This window comes from Rutidosis leptorrhynchoides, chromosome 4, assembly GCF_046630445.1.
Source record: "Rutidosis leptorrhynchoides isolate AG116_Rl617_1_P2 chromosome 4, CSIRO_AGI_Rlap_v1, whole genome shotgun sequence".
NCBI classification, from domain to species: Eukaryota; Viridiplantae; Streptophyta; class Magnoliopsida; order Asterales; family Asteraceae; genus Rutidosis; species Rutidosis leptorrhynchoides.
In genome coordinates, this window is record NC_092336.1 from 584,363,826 (window position 1) to 584,382,240 (window position 18,415).

An 18,415-nucleotide genomic window follows, 5' to 3' on the forward strand; every position below is an offset into this window, starting at 1 on the left:
CGAACATATAAACTTCGTACGTGCATGCTGAATCACAACGGTTGTTGTAAGCTGTACCTCTGCTAAGTAAGGCCATGGAACTCGGTCAGTGTTGATTATTACACTGCACCATAACGCGGTCTCAAGCATTGCACCCCGCTTGAGGGATTCTTAGTTAATTAAGGAACTGTTTGTTTAGACACATAAAGGATTGGACTGTTAGGATAACCGAACGTGTTCATGGAAGTCAACTTGACTTAGCCATGGTGTTCTTTATGGTTGAACTCTTTTAAAGGGCCTAACTATCTTTTAAAAAACCAATCATTAACGAAAGCATTGAAACACATCACGTATCTCAGATATGGTAAACCATGTATTCTATTATGCTTAAGAAAGTTTAGACCTTTGTGGAAAGTTAATACGTCACCCAACCGAGTCGCTTAATTGGATGAGCCGTCTGAACGTGTATGCCCGTAGTCAGACTGCACGGGCGTCGGGGGTAAGGGACGTTGCTGTCTATTCAGAATCTTCAAGCCTATCGCATTACCCAGTGACATGTCTTACGACAGGGGCGTTTAGGACCAGTGTAATGAATACAAGGCCTCTACCTATTCATGAGCCAGCATTCCATAATCTTGGCAGAATAACTGATGAAATCATAGTATGCACTTACTTTAACCTTATCTGAATTACAAATTTTATCGCATTTACTTTATCTGTCTTATAAATTAGAAAATCCCAAAATTATGTAACCACTACTCCAACATAACTATCTTAGGCTTTAATATAGGTTCGATTCTACTGATATCTCAAAAATACGACTCTAGGTCATACTTTCCTTACTCATACTAAGGAGTAGTACGATTTAGGCTCCGCTAAATATAAATTTAAAACATTACCCCCCTCTTGGTGGTTGATTCTGATGTATTGCGACCTAACGACACTGCACAAATAAAATCGTCCATTTCGGCCATATCAAGAGGGAAGCTAGTTTTTGGCGCTGCTGCCGGTATCAGACAATACTGCTCTCTATCAAACTTATTCACAAGCATTTAGTAATGTCTAAGAAAGACAATTATACACGGACTTGGTTGTTGGATTTTCCAAACAGTCTCCAATTATATTGGGACCAAAAGGATCCTGCCTCTCCATAGTCAGCCTGGCCACTTGGTTTGTTGAATAGTTCGTGCGGAGCTCTGTTATCGAGATACCAGGGAATCAGTAGCCAGAACCAAAAACATATTCAACCTCAGGATAGTTAGTTAAATTAGATTACTTTAAATTAGACTACCTTAGATTAAGACTACCTTAGACTACCTTAGATTACCTTAGATTACTTTAGATTAATCTTAGATTGCCTTAGACTAATTTAGGAACCTAGTTTATCTGTTTAAAATTTAAGAGGCATACACAGTGTATGACCCAAACCCGATCTAGACCAGGGCCGTTGTTATTCGTACCTGATCCAGACGCAATAATCTCTAAAGCACGCAAGGAAGCACCAATCAGAAATCAAATGGCGTTACACGTTACTTTAGCAGAAAATACAAAACCCTCGATTGAAGGTTGAGGAGGACCAATCAGATTTCCTGATATTCAAGGACACTCGTTCGAGTTAAAACATCACATCATCCAGCTCATCCAAAATAGCTTTCAGTTTCATGGATTACCGAATGACGATCCTAATTCTCACCTTGATAAATTCATATCTCTTTCGAACTCCTTCAAACAGCCAGGAATAGGACAAGTTATAGTCCGGCTATACTTGTTTCCCTATTCTCTCACTCATCATGCTCAAAAATGGTTCGAAGGACTGGAAAAAGATTCCATCACATCATGGACGGAGATGGCTACTAAATTCCTAACCAAATATTTCCCTCCTTCTAAACAAACCAAACTAAAGAATGACATCAAGCAACTAACCCCACTCTTGGAGTTTATGATCAGTTGACTCAGTTTATTCAAGGACAACAAAAGCTAAATCAGAGAACTGCAGCCAGACAAGATCAGACAGAGATACTAATGAGAAATCAATTGGCTCTGCTCAAAATTCTGGAGACGCAGCTCAGACAGTTATCACAACGCCTTGAAAACCGACCATATGGAAGGTTACCTAGTAATACTATCCAAAATCCCCACATAGAGGAAGCTAAGTAAGTGGATTCTGTAATTCCAGAGGAAGAACCACGGAGAAGGTCAGCTAGGCTCAAGATGTCACGACCCGGAAAATTTCGACTAATTTTGAACCAAACACTCGATACGATTTAATATTTTTGACATGATAAGTAAAGTCCGTTATGTTGAGTTTCAAAATTTTTGAACTGTTTCATATTCAATTGACCTTCGACCATTCCCGACGATTCACGAACAACTTTTTATAAATAGATACATATATATTTATATATATATATATATATATATATATATATATATATATATATAACAATTTGAAATATTATTTGAAATAATATATGATTAAATTGTTGGAAATAAATATGTAAAATAATATGCGATGTAATGAAAACTATTATAATAAATATATATATATATATATATATATATATATATATATATATATATATATATATATATATATATATATATATATATATATATATAAATATTACTTATAAATATATATAAAATTATATTAAATTTATTTGTTTAAAAATATATAATATATTTATGTAGTAAAAATTGCTATTAAAATTATTTATATATATAGAGAGAGAGTAGATTAAATATAAATGATTTCGAGCTTAATTTGTCAAAGTTTGTATTACTCGGTTAACCTTTCATTAGCATTCATATAGATTTAACATGAGTTTATGAAGGATTAAAATATCAGTTGGAGTGTAAATTGAGTACGAAGATTATAGGTTTGATAAAAAAAAAATATTGTTACCTTTTTAGTTTAAATTTTAGTACTCCGTACATATTATTTGATACAGAAAATTAATAATTACCGAACCTTTTTGATCAGGTTTCAAACAGTAAATGATGGAAATAATTAAATATATTTAAGCTAAAAGTTTGGGATTTTTAGGAACACTTTTATACGTTAATTGTTTAGAAATGGATACGATATAGCCATCGTGATAAACTGTCGGCACAATCAAACAATTCAATCGGCTGCTTTACTATTCAAAAATTGAATTCATTGGCCTGCACGTTTTTATTCTTTATAAGATTATAATATTATAATATATTTATAGATATAATATATATATTATGCTGGTGCTTTTATTGGTTCTGATTGTATTATATAATACATACATAGGCATACAGATTCAATTACTAGCACTAACTCAAAACCCATCATCCTCACTCTTAACCAATCACCGTCTTCATCAACAAGAACTTAACACGATTGATCATTTACAACCATTTTCGTTTCCTGCTTCAATCCTTGTTCTAAACGTTGTTCAAACTACCATGACCTTCGAATACTATCAAAACCCATTTCATCTTTCTGTTTTCGATTCGAACAACAAAACCCACCAACACTCATACTATCTCTATATCTATCTCTGTTTCATTTTAGCTACAACCAAAACACAAACCCTCTTGCTCTCTCATTCTCCATTTCTTCCTTGTAAACTACTCTCGTGAAATCACCATTGTCCACCACCTTGAACCATCACTACTTTTTCACCATCTTCGCACCACCACCGAACATCCATCAACCACCATGAACCAAAGAACCACCATCGTTATTATTATTATTATTATTTTTCTTCTTTCTGCAGCCCGCAACCGAGACCCAAACCCCCTTATGGTGCCACTGTTTTAATTACTGCAGTCATTGCATCCAAAAACCACCTAAACCGCCACCGTGAGCTGTGGTTGTGCTCCTATTCTGTTATGCTACTGTTGCTACTAGCGTGTTTCTATATTTTTTTTTCTTCAACTTCTGTTCCAGCTTCTAGTCCTTTTGTTTTCTGTTAGAAAATGTCACAAATCCCCAATATGTTTATGCAAGATGATAATGAATAACGAATACATGAATTGATGATGATGTATGGTTATAATATTGAGGATGATAACGTGATTACAAAGTGATGATGACAAGCGTAGACGATAAGATTTTGGATGATGATGAATAGTTCTGAGTTTTGGTTTTTGAAGAAGAAAAAGAAATAGACATAAACGGTTTATATAGTTTTAGGCTTTGAGTAAATCAGAAAAGCATGGTCAGCGAGATGGTTAAGGGTGTGGGTGTTGAACGAGTGGTCTTGAGTTAGAATCTTGACTACTACGGTTATTTTTTTTTTTCAACTAATAACTGCACCAGTTGGGCCAATGGATTGAAATTATAGTCTCTTGGGCCTGTTAAGACTAGATTAAAAGGACAACAACAGCTAAATTAGACAACTGCAGCCAGACAAGATCAGACGGAGATACTAATGAGAAATCAATTAGCTCTGCTCAAAGGCCTGGAGACGCAGCTCGGACAGTTATCACAATGCCTTAAAACCCAATCACGGGGAAGGTTACCCAGTAATACTATCCAAAATCCCCACATAGAGGAAGCGAAGAAAATGGATTCCGTGATCCCAGAGGCAGAACCACGGAGAAGGCAGCTAGGCTCAAGAACAAATTAACATATACTCATAAGTTAACCCTTGTAACTCCAGTTCGTGTACCCTATCCTGAAAGGCTACAGGAGGAACCATCCAAGCTTGATTCCTTTAAACTTGATGGGAGATTCCTGGACACTATGTCCAAAGTTCCCAACCAGAAGAGATACATCCGAAGGCTTCTTTCTACAAAGGAGAGGATACTAGATTCTAACCAAATTCCCCTGAGTGAAGAATGCTCTGCATTACTCAGAAACTCTCTACCACCAAAGCTAGCAGATACGGGCCGATTCGTTTTCCCATGTTCAATCTACCAATCTGGAACCATTCATGCGCTAGCAGATTTAGGAGCAAGTATCAACCTAATCCCCTACTCTCTCTACAAGAGATTAGAGTTAGGAGATTTATCTCGAACTAAAATGACAATCCAACTTGCCGATCATACAATTCGATATCCAAAGGGCATAGTTTAGAACGTCTTGGTAAAAGTCGACAAATTCTTGTATCCTATGGATTTCGTAGTAATGGATATTAAGGAAGACCTACACACACCAGTAGTGTTAGGAAGACCTTTCATGAATACAACTAGGATAGTCATTGATGTGTACAATCAAACCTTGATCTTGTGATCACATGGGGAGAGCTTTACCTTCAAAATTGATCGACCAACCGATCTTTCTGGACAGGCAGAGATGTTTGCTATTTCCACCAGACGGATCACTTCCGATGATGAGTCTTCACCACCAGCCGATGATATCGAGATGGGTGTCGAGTCACAGTTTGTAGACGACCCAGAAATGGAAGAAGAGGATCCCAGTGAAGAAATAGAGGAAGAGGAGGAATCTGAAGAGGAAGAGGAAATGGAAGACGTAAAAGAAACTGCGATAATACCCTCTCTAAGCATTAAGCGTCACGAAGAATTAATGAGGCTTGAGACGGAAGATCACAGTTTAATCATTCGTTTCAAGAAGAAGACTGACAAGGTTAAGGTTAAGGATATAGAAATTGACCCTGCAAGTGTCAAAGTGGAGAATCAGAATATTGAATAAACCCGTCCATCAGACGCATCCTCAGAAGAACACTATACCGATGATGATGAGGAAGAGCAACATGAATACATTCTGGATAACTCTCCAACCAAACCAGATCAAGGGGAGCCGGACTCTTCTTCAGATCAGATTCCGGTCATATCTACACACGCAGACATGATAACCTTCATCAATGATACCGATGAATTTGAAGATATTCTTGAAGCCATCTATAAATCAACAATTGATTTCACGCTACGCTTAACAGAACGAATTATGGCTATCCGAGAGGAATACTGTAACACCCTAGGCAAATCCCACATCGCCCATGGACATGAGTGATCATGGGATTATAAGGTAATACTCACGCTTAAATGACACAACGCGTTTTGGGACCACAGGCAGAGCAAATGTGTGAGTACGCTGCAGTTAAGCGTGCTCGGGCAAGAGCACTACCAGGATGGGTGACCTCCTGGGAAAGTGATTCTCGTGTGTGGTCGCCAAGAAAAAGCCGTACGCCTGCGTTCAAAGCGGACAATATTGTGGTCATGTTAAGCTGGGGTGTTACAGAATGGTATCAGAGCCACTCATGTGCCGTTGGGTGTGGTGGGGCAAACCTCATCGAGGACGATGAGTCCCTAAGGGGGGGTGAATGTAATACCCTAGGCAAATCCCACATCGCCCATGGACATGAGTGATCATGGGATTATAAGGTAATACTCACGCTTAAATGACACAACGCGTTTTGGGACCACAGGCAGAGCAGATGTGTGAGTACGCTGCAGTTAAGCGTGCTCGGGCAAGAGCACTACCAGGATGGGTGACCTCCTGGGAAAGTGATTCTCGTGTGTGGTCGCCAAGAAAAAGCCGTGCACCTGCGGGCAAAGCGGACAATATTGTGGTCATGTTAAGCTGGGGTGTTACAAATACAACCTCTATCTCTAAAGAGGAGACAATGATGTTGAAATCCTAGAAGAACGCATTCAAGACTTTATCAATACGCTTTACGATCATACCTACCAAGAAGAAAGGCAACGAGAGCACAATTCAGTGGTTCGCACTATTCTTGAGACAAGATTCTGTCGAGATCAGAAGATCATTTACTCTAAGGTTTACAACGCCTTAGCCGGATCAGCACTTTCGTTCTTAGCAAACCAACGAGCACTACTGACTCTCATCCGGAAGCACATGGATCTTTCCACCGGACGCCCGACTTATCACTCTGATTTGCAAATGATCGAGGATATTCACAGCTTTTTCGCTCTCCTAGAAAGAGATAATTTGGAAAGCACACCAGACAGGCTAGTGATTTATGTAACAATTGATCACCATGCTGATCTGATTATCAAAGAGTTACGAGACGCAGTTACAGAGGAAGTAAGGCGCAACAATCCGTTCTCTCATCTTGAACTAGATCGCGTCAACATTGCCGCCTATGTTACGAAGCAGATATCACGTATCTTCCACGAATCCACAGATACAAGTTTCACACTCAAAGACGGTGACGTTGATGCTTGGGTCAGGATTATTGTTCACTTCTTTTCAGCATCGTCTTTTAACAAATCTGTGCAAAGCTACAAACTCTTACTGTGGAGATCACCATTTCGAAGATTTCGAGATTATAAAGATACAGTTTCTAACATTATTTGAAGACCTCCGAAATGAGAATCTCATCAGAGAAACAATTACCACCAGTACTGCTTCTATGATTGACATTCATGGGTCAACTAGCAGAGCCGTGGATCATATTCTCATTGGACTTTAAGACTTATCACGAGCTGAAACTGTGCACTACTTATCTTTCAGAAGATCTTCCAGAGAAGTACCGGATCTTCTACCACTATTGGTCCGACACTTTCTCAGGATTTACCCACCAAGACTCACATTCCCTTGAGAAGACCAAGATTACAACCATCAGCGAGGAATGTTTGCTTTCTAAGGCATCACTACGGTTGAGCCAAAGACCTTAAAGAAAAGCGCTTCTCGGGAGGCAACCCGTGTAATAAAGTAGAGTAGAAGAATAAAGGATGACAAATGATCGATAAAAGATACAAGGATGGAAAGCCAGCCAGTATCATCACAAGCAACATCTGCTAGAGGTACTTCTTTCTTCCCGCTACTAGCTCAAAATGTAAACTATGCCACATCCTAGGTTATCACTAAGTGTGGGATCCCAACCCACTTAAACACTAGACAAATACTCCCAAATCTTCAACTAAAACTCCTAAGTGTTGGATACACTAGGAACATTGAGGACAATGTTCGTCTAAGTGTGGGATATTGCTATAATCTTTTTATGCTGTATTAAAATAACCCATTACAAAGATTCCAAGTTCTTAAGCCAAATTTCAAAATTTTTAACAAGAAAATGCTTTTTCGAAAAAGTATTTTTGAAAACCCTAAACGTTTGTAAATAAAAGTAAGGCTTAAGAAGGGTGGAAATCTTGTTAGGTTGAACCAAATCTCTAATAGAGCATTGCATGACTAAGGCATTATTGACCTAAATTGATTATGGTGAGGCACCCCAAATAAGACAAGCATTCATCTTTAATGCTTCACTATTTTTCGTTGAGAGTGCCGATGTCTGTGCTCAGAATCAGAACTTGCTTTAGATCTACATTTCTAAAGCAGCAAAACGATATTCGGTTATAATGAGAAGAGCTAGCCATTTGTCAGAAAATTAAGCCTTTCGCACCTCCACTTCTTCTATTCCACATTCACATCATCTTCACTATTACTCGAAAAATCTAAAAAATGAGATTCCTTCTGAAAACCCGATATTATAAACCTCTAAAGTATCATGGCAAAGGTCTTGAAAAATATTTACCGGTAAAAAGTTTCTCGAGATAAAATCTGTGAAAAAAAAAATCAAAGTTCTGAAAAAGGGAGCAGAACTTATAAAGAGAAACACCGAAGAAGAACTTGACCGAAAATGATTATCAAAAGTTTAAAAGTGCTTCTCAAACATTTCAGCACTTCTATCTATCCGAATAAAAGTCTGCATAAAGACTACAATACCCTTTTTCTCACCCCTCAAAATAACTTCACTACCACTCCAAAATTCCTTTCCATAATTGACAAATGACCTAGAAGCTAAGATTACTACTGTTCTCACATTAGTACCAAGGATTTGAGTCTTTATCAAGCCTATAACGATAGGTGCAGCATGACTGGCTATGAGTGAATTCATTTCTTAGATCTATAGGGAACCCTAAACACTTGTATGATTTGAGTGACCCGTGAAAGCTAACCTATGTCATGTAACCTCCTCGCATGCTTGCAGAGATAGTTTCAATCATAACATAGATGACTCACCTTATCTTTCGCTCTTATAATAAAAAGCAAATCGCTTAGGCTATTAGAAAAGAAACTCCGAAAAGATTTCTTAAAGTAAAATGAGAGTTTGCTTAAGGAAAACCAAAGTCTAAGTGTGGGATATTTGATATCGGCTAAAAAGTCGCATTTTCTCCCCGGTATTAAAGGCCAAAAACAAGAAAGATTTGAACTTTATCAGAAAAATACCTACTTCATCGGTTAGAATTGAAGAATAAGTAATTATGAAGACGGAGCAAAAAGAATCAAGAGAATCGGAGCTAAAACGAAGATTCTAGAGCGAAAACGGTGAAAGACAAGAAATGAAGTTACGATCCAGGGAACCAGGAAAGCCAAACGGCCTACCTGGCTCAAAAACGGCCTGCCAATCAGCCCAGACAAATGGCCCCTGCAAACGATTTTGTCCTGGCAAACGGCCCTGCAAACGGCCTGCCAAACGGCCTGCCAGGCGTTTGCAGGCAAAACCCTAGCTTATTTAAAGGGTGTTTGTCATTCATTCCAACACACACTTCAATTCACTTCTTTCTCTCTCTTGTACAATATTAGTCATACTTTCAAGGTCTTCAACTCCGTGCGGGAAACCTAGTACCCAGAGAAGAACGCCAAAGATTGTATTAGGAGCGGTCTGGAGTTTGAAGTTGTCACTTTTGTATTCGGAACTCGTTTAACTACTGGCACTTCTATCCTTTATCTTTATATAATGTCTTCTATCATTATGTTCTGTGATATTGTTGCCATGAATAGCGAGTAGTTATCTTTAGTGTATGCTATGATGTAAGCAGTTATAATGCCGAAATAATGTTATTGTTTGTGTATGTTGTCGAAATGCTTTCCGATTATGCTTTAAGCTCAATCACTTTTCCAACTAACAGAACGTAGTTATTGGCTCTGTAATTGGGAAGTCGTGAACTCCGATTCAGAGTACACTATCTGTGTCACCCCTTGGTAAGAGAAGTCTTTCGGATACAACTTAAGATCGACTGAGGCACACCAGTTGTATTAAGTCTATCGAGATTTGGATTCCAACTGAGGACTCTTTCGTAGTGAAACATCTGACTAGACCCTTAGTACGTTGTCTATCCTAGACCATGTTAGTGTAGTCACCAAGCATATAAACTTCGTACGTTCATGCTGAAGCACAACGGTTGTTGTAAGCTATACCTCTACTAAGTAAGGCCATGGAACCCGGTCAGTGTTGATTAGTACACTGCACCATAACGCGGTCTTAAGCATTGCACCCCACTTGAGGGATTATTAGTTAATTAAGGAACTGTTTGTTTAGACACATAAAGGATTGGACCGTTAGGATAACCGAACGTGTTCATGGAAGTCAACTTGACTTGGCCATGGTGTTCTTTATCGTTGAACTCTTTTTAAGGGCCTAACTATCTTTTAAAAAACCAATCATTAACGAAAGCATTGAAACACATCACGTCTCTCGGATATAGTAAACCATGTATTCTATTATGCTTAAGAAAGTTTAGACCTTTGTGGAATGTTAATACATCACCCAACTGAGTCGCTCAATTGGATGAGCCGTCTGAACGTGTATGCCTGTAGTTAGACTGCACGGGCGTCAAGGGTAAGGGACGTTGCTGTCTATTCAGAATCTTCAAGCCTATCGCATTACCCAGTGACATGTCTTACGACAGGGGAATTTAGGACCAGTGTAATGAATACATGGCCTCTGCCTATTCATGACCCAGTATTCCATAATCTCGGCAGAATAACTGATGAAATCATAGTATGCACTTACTTTAACCTTATCTGAATTACAAATTTTATCGCATTTACTTTATCTGTCTTATAAATTAGAAAATCCCAAAATTAAGTAATCACTACTCCTTCATAACTATCCTAGGCTTTAATATAGGTTCGATTCTACTGATATCTCAAAAATACGATTCTAGGTCATACTTCCCTTACTCATACTAAGGAGTAGTATGATTTAGGCCCCGCTAAATATAAATTTAAAACAGTACCCCCCCTCTTGGTGGTTGATTCTGACGTATTGCGACCTAACAACACCGCACAAATAAAACCGTCCATTTCGGCCATATCAGTCTTCGACTCAGTGCGGGAAACCTAGTACCCAGATAAAAACGCCGAAGATTGTATTAGGAGCGGTCTGGAGTTTGAAGTTGTCACTTTTGTATTCGAAACTCGTTTAATCTACTGGTACTTCTATCCCTTGTCTTTATATAATGTCTTCTATCATTATGTTTTGTGATATTGTTGCCATGATTAGCGAGTAGTTATCTTTAGTGTATGCTATGATGTAAGCAGTTATAATGTCGAAATAATGTTATCGTTTGTGTATGTTGTTGAAATGCTTTCCGATTATGCTTTGAACTCAATCGCTTTTCCAACTAATAGAACGTAGTTATTGGCTCTGTTATTGGGAAGTCGCGAACCCCGATTCAGAGTACACTATCTGTGTCACCCCATGGTAAGAGAAGTCTATCGGATACAACGTAAGATCGACTAAGGCACACCGGTTGTAGTAAGTCTATCAAGCTTTGGATTTCGACTGAGGACTCTTTCGTAGTGAAACATCTGACTAGACCCTTAGTACATTGTCAGTCCCAGACCATGCTAGTGTAGTCACTAAGCATATAAACTTCGTACGTGCATGCTGAAGCACAATGGTTGTTGTAAGCTGTACATCTGCTAAGTAAGGCCATGGAACACGACCAGTGCTAATTAGTACACTGCACCATAATGCGGTATCAATCATTGCACCCGCTTGAGGGATTCTTAGTTAATTAAGGAACTGTTTGTTTAAACACATAAAGGATTGGACCGTTAGGATAACCGAACGTGTTCATGGAAGTCAACCTGACTTGGCCATGGTATTCTCTATGGTTGAACTCTTTTTAAGGGCCTAACTATCTTTTAAAACCAATCATTAAAGAAAGCATTGAAACACATCACGTCTCTCGGATATGGTAAACCTTGTATTCTGTTATGCTTAAGAAAGCTTAGACCTTTGTGGAATGTTAATACGTCACCCAACCGAGTTGCTCAATTGGATGAGCCGTCTGAACGTGTATGCTTATAGTCAGACTGCACGGGCGTCGGGGGTAAGGGACGTTGCTGTCTATTCAGAATCTTCAAGCCTATCGCATTACCCAGTGACATGTCTTACGACAGGGGCGTTTAGGACCAGTATAATGAATACAAGGCCTCTACCTATTCATGTGTCAGCATTCCATAATCTCTGCAGAATAACTGATGAAATCATAGTATGCACTTGTTTTAACTTTATCTGAATTACGAATTTTATCGCATTTACTTTATCTGTCTTATAAACTAGAAAATCTAAAAAATTAGGTAACCACTACTCCTTCATAACTATTTTAAGCTTTGATATAGGTTCGATTCTACTGATATCTTAAAAATAAGACTCTAGTCATACTTCCCTTACTCATAATAAATTTAAAATAGTACCCCCCCCCTTGGCGGTTGATTCTGACGTGTTGTGACCTAACGACACCGCACAAATAAAACCGTCCATTTCAGCCATATTAAGAGGGAAGCTAGTTTTCGGCGCCGCTGCCGGGGAATTGGTATCAGACAATACTGCTCTCTATCAAACTTATTCACAAGAATTTAGTGGTGTCTAAGAAAGACAATTATACACGAACTTAGTTGTTGGATTTTTCGAACAGTCTCCAATTATATTGGGACCTAAAGGATCCTACCTCTCTGTAGTCGGCCTGGCCACTTGGTTTGTTGAATAGTTCGTGCGAAGCTTTGTTATCGAAATTCCAGGGAATCAGTAGCCAGAACCAAAAACATATTCAACCTTAGGATAGTTAGCTTATCTTAGACTAAATTAGATTACTTTAGACTACCTTAGATTAAGATTACCTTAGATTACATTAGAATTACCTTAGATTACCTTAAAAATTTAGTTTATCTGCTTAAAATTAAAAACAAAAAGGCATACCCATTGTATGACCAAAACCCGATCTAGACCAGGGTCGTTATTATTCGTACCTGATCCAGATGCAATAATCTCTAAAGCACGCAAGGAAGCATGAATCAAAAATCAAATGGCATTATGCGTTACTTTAGCAGAAAATACCAAACCCTCGATTGAAGGTCAAGGAGGACCAATCAGATTTCTAGAGATTCAAGGACACTCTTTCGAGTTAAGACATCATATCATCCAGCTCATCCAAAATAGCTGTCGGTTTCATGGACTATCAAATGATGATCCTAATTCTCACCATGATCAATTCATATCTCTTTCGAACTCCTACAAACAGGCAGGGATAGGACAAGATATAGTCCGGCTATACTTGTTTCCCTATTCTCTCACTCATCATGCTCAAACATGGTTTGAAGGACTGGAAAAAGATTCCATCACGTCATGGATGGAGATGGCTACTAAATTCCTAACCAAATATTTCCCTCCTTCCAAACAAACCAAACTAAAGAATGACATCATTAACTTCAAACAAAGTTATGATGAATCTCTTTACACTGCATGGGAGCGATTCAAAACCCTGTTGAAGAAATGCCCTAATCACCAACTAGAACGGTCAGCTCAAATCTGTACTTTCTACAATGGTCTTATAGTAAATCATAGGACGACGATCGATGCAGGAAACCTGATGAACCAAACCACAAACGAAGCATAGGAATTGCTCGAGAATATGACAATGCATCATCATGACTGGAACAGTGGTGAAACAACTTCATCATCTGCCCCAATCTCTGCACTTAACAATCAAACGGAGGCCATCAAATCCCTCATGGATAAGATGGAATCTCTCGCTAAACAACTTGGAGAATTAAAGACTCAGCCGCAGTAGGTCAACCACGCTCAGGCTTGTGTTAATTGTACCAACCCACAACCCACTGAAGAATATCAAGTTGAGTACGAAAACCCTGACGATTCAGTCTATTACGTTCAATACCCAGCTCGTCCACCAAATCCCTGATTCAATCAACAACCTAGGGTTAATCAATTACAATGAAGCAACCAACCTTTTTGTTATCGCTACCTACCTTACCCATCCCAACAATCTCAAGTGTCCTATGATCAACCACTTCCACTCACTGGTCCACCAGTCGAGGAAAATTCTCCTACCACCCAGATTACAAAAGCAACTAACCCCACTCTTGGAGCTGATGATCAGTTGACTCAGTTCATTCAAGGAAAACAACAGCTAAATCAGAGAACTGCAGCCAGACAAGATCAGACAGAGATACTAATGAGAAATCAATTGGCTCTGCTCAAAATTCTGGAGATGCAGCTCGGACAGTTATCACAACGCCTTGAAAACCTACCACATGGAAGGTTACCTAGTAATACTATCCAAAATCCCCACATAGAGGAAGCTAAGAAAAAGGATTCCGTAATTCCAGAGGAAGAACCACGGAGAAGGTCAGCTAGGCTCAAGATGTCACGACCCGAAAAATTTTGACTAATTTTGAACCAAACTCTCGATACGATTTAATATTTTTGACATGATAAGTAAAGTCCGTTATGTTGAGTTTCAAAAATTTTGAACTGTTTCATATTCAATTGACTTTCGACCATTCCCGACGATTCACAAACAACTTTTTATAAATAGATACAAATATATTTAAATATATATATATATATATATATATATATATATATATATATAAATAAATATATATATATATATATATATATATATATATATATATATATATATATATATATATATATATATATATATATATATATATATATAATAATTTGAAATATTATTTGAAATAATATATGATTAAATTATTGGAACTAAATATGTAAAATAATATGCGATGTAATAAAAACTATTATAATAAATATATAGATATATATATATATATATAAATATGTATATAAATATTACTTGTAAATATATATAAAATTATATTAAATTTATTTGTTTAAAAATATATAATATATTTATGTAGTAAAAATTGGTATTAAAATTATTTTTATATATAGAGAGAGTAGATTAAATATAAATGATTTCGAGCTTAATTTGTCAAAGTTTGTATTACTCGGTTAACCTTTTGTTAGCGTTCATATAGATTTAACATGAGTTTATGAAGGATTAAAATAAAAATTGGAGTGTAAATTGAGTACGAAGATTATAGGTTTGATATAAAAAAAATATTGTTACCTTTTTAGTTTAAATTTTAGTACTCCGTACATATTATTTGATACAAAAAATAAATAATTACCGAACTTTTTTGATCAGGTTTCAAACAGTAAATGATGGAAATAATTAAATATATTTAAGCTAAAAGTTTGGGATTTTTAGGAACACTTTTATACGTTAACTGTTTAGCAATGGACACGATATAGCCATCGTGATAAATTGTCGGCACAATCAAACAATTCAATCGGCTGCTTTACTATTCAAAAATTGAATTCATTGGCCTACACGTTTTTATTCTTTATAAGATTATAATATTATAATATATTTATAGATATAATATATATATATATATATATATATATATATATATATATATATATATATATATATATATATATTATGCTGGTGCTTTTGTTGGTTCTGATTGTATTATATAATACATACATAGGTATACAGATTCAATTAGTAGCACTAACTCAAAACCCATCATCCTCACTCTTAACCAATCACCATCTTCATCAACAAGAACTTAACACGATCGATCATTTACAACCATTTTCGTTTCCCGTTTCAATCCTTGTTCTAAACGTTGTTCAAACTACCATGACCTTTGAATACTATAAAAACCCATTTCATCTTTCTGTTTTCGATTCGAACAATAAAACCCACCAACACTCATACTATCTCTATATCTATCTCTATTTCGTTTCAGCTACAACCAAAACACAAACCCTCTTGCTCTCTCATTCTCCATTTCTTCCTTGTAAACTACTCTCGTGAAATCACCATCCTCCACTACCTTGAACCATCACTACTTCTTCACCATCTTCGCACCACCACCGAACACCCATCAACCACCATGAACCAAAGAACCACCATCGTTATTATTATTATTATTATTATTATTTTTCTTCTTTCTGCAGCCCGCAACCGAGAGCCAAACCCCCTTATGGTGCCACTGTTTTAATTACTGCAGTCATTGCGTCCAAGAACCACCTAAACCACCACCTTAAGCTGCGGTTATGCTCATATTCTGTTACGCTACTGTTTCTACAAGCGTGTTTCTATATTATTTTTTTCTTCAACTTCGGTTCCAGCTTCTAGTCCTTCTGTTTTGTGTTAGAAAATGTCACAAATCCCCAATATGTTTATGCAAGATGATAATGAATAACGAATACATAAATTGATGATGATGTATGGGTTATAATATTGAGGATGATAATGTGATTACAAAGTGATGATGACAAGCGTAAACGATAAGATTTTGGATGATGATGAATAGTTCTGGGTTTTGGTTTTTGAAGAAGAAAAAGAAACAAACATAAACGGTTTATATAGTTTTAGGCTTTGAGTAAATCAGAAAAGCATGATCAGCGAGATAGTTAAGGGTGTGGGTGTTGAACAAGTGGTCTTGAGTTCGAATCTTGACTACTACGGTTATTTTTTTCTTTTTCAACTAATAACTGCACCAGTTGGGCCAATGGATTGAAATTATAGTCTCTTGGGCCTGTTAAGACTAGATTAAAAGGACAACAACAGCTAAATCAGAGAACTGCAGCCAGACAAGATCAGACGGAGATACTAATGAGAAATCAATTGGCTCTGCTCAAAAGCCTGGAGACGTAGCTCGGACAGTTATCACAACGCCTTGAAACCCGATCACGGGGAAGGTTACCCAGTAATACTATCCAAAATCCCTACATAGAGGAAGCGAAGAAAATGGATTCCGTGATCCCAGAGGCAGAACCACGGAGAAGGCAGCCAGGCTCAAGAATAAATCAACGTATACTCATAAGTTGACCCCTGTAACTCCAGTTCGTGTACCATATCCTGAAAGGCTACAGGAGGAACCATCCAAGCTTGATTCCTTTAAACTTGATGGGAGATTCCTGGACACTATGTCCAAAGTTCCCAACCAGAAGAGATACATCCGAAGGCTTCTCTCTACAAAGGAGAGGATACCAGATTCTAACAAAATTCCCCTGAGTGAAGAATGCTCTGTATTACTCAGAAACTCTCTACCGCCAAAGCTAGCAGATACGGGCCGATTCGTTTTCCCATGTTCAATCTACCAATCTGGAACCATTCATGCGCTAGCAGATTTAGGAGCAAGTATCAACCTAATCCCCTACTCTCTCTTCAAGATATTAGAGTTAGGAGACTTATCTCCAACTAAAATGACAATCCAATTTGCCGATCACACAATTCGATATCCTAAGGGCATAGTTGAGAACATCTTGGTAAAAGTCGACAAATTCTTGTATCCTACGGATTTCGTAGTAATGGATATTAAGGAAGACCTACACACACCAGTAGTGTTAGGAAGACCTTTCATGAATACGACTAGGACTGTCATTGATGTGTACAATCAAACCTAGATTTTGCGATCACATGGGGAGAGCGTTACCTTCAAAATTGATCGACCAACCGATCTTTCTGGACAGGCAGAGATGTTTGCTATTTCCACCAGACAGATCACTTCCGATGACGAGTCTTCACCACGAGCCGATGATATCGAGATGGGTGTCGAGTCACAGTCTGTAGACAACCCAGAAATGGAAGAATAGGATCCCAGCGAAGAAATAGAGAAAGAGGAGGAATCTGAAGAGGAAGAGGAAATGGAAGATGTAAAAGAAACTGCGATAATACCCTCTCTAAGCGTTAAGCGTCAAGAAGAATTAATGAGGCTTGAGACGGAAGATCACAGTTTAATCATTCGTTTCAAAAAGAAGACTGACAAGGTTAAGGTTAAGGATATAGAAATTGACCCTGCAAGTGTCAAAGTGGAGAATCAGAATATTGAAGAAACCCATCCATCAGACGCATCCTCAGAAGAACACTATACCGATGATGACGAGGAAGAGCAACATGAAGACATTCTGGATAAATCTCCAACCGAACCAGATCAAGGGGAGCCGGACTCTTCTTCAGATCGAATTCCGGTCATATCTACACACGCAGACATGATAACCTTCATCAATGATACCGATGAATTTGAAGATATTCTTGAAGCCATCCGTAAATCAACAATTAATTTTACGCTACGCTTAACAGAACGAATTATGGCTATCCGAGAGGAATACAACCTCTATCTCCAAAGAGAAGACAATGATGTTGAAATCCTAGAAGAACGCATTCAAGACTTTATCAATACACTTCACGATCATACCTACCAAGAAGAAAGGCAACGAGAGCACAAATCAGTGGTTCGTACTATTCTTGAGACATGATTCTGTCGAGATTAGAAGATCATTTACTCTAAGGTTTACAACGCCTTAGCCGGTTCTGCACTTTCGTTCTCAGCAAACCAACGAGCACTACTGACTCTCATCCGGAAGCACATGGATCTTTCCACCGGACGCCC

General features: G+C 37.8%; 1 non-coding gene across 1 annotated transcript; it reads right to left on the bottom strand.

The window, feature by feature from the left end:
- Positions 1-13,356: 13,356 nt before the first annotated feature.
- LOC139846123 (small nucleolar RNA R71) lies at positions 13,357-13,463 on the bottom strand. The gene has a single exon (XR_011758864.1). It is a non-coding gene; the product is annotated as a small nucleolar RNA R71 (small nucleolar RNA).
- Positions 13,464-18,415: the final 4,952 nt, after the last annotated feature.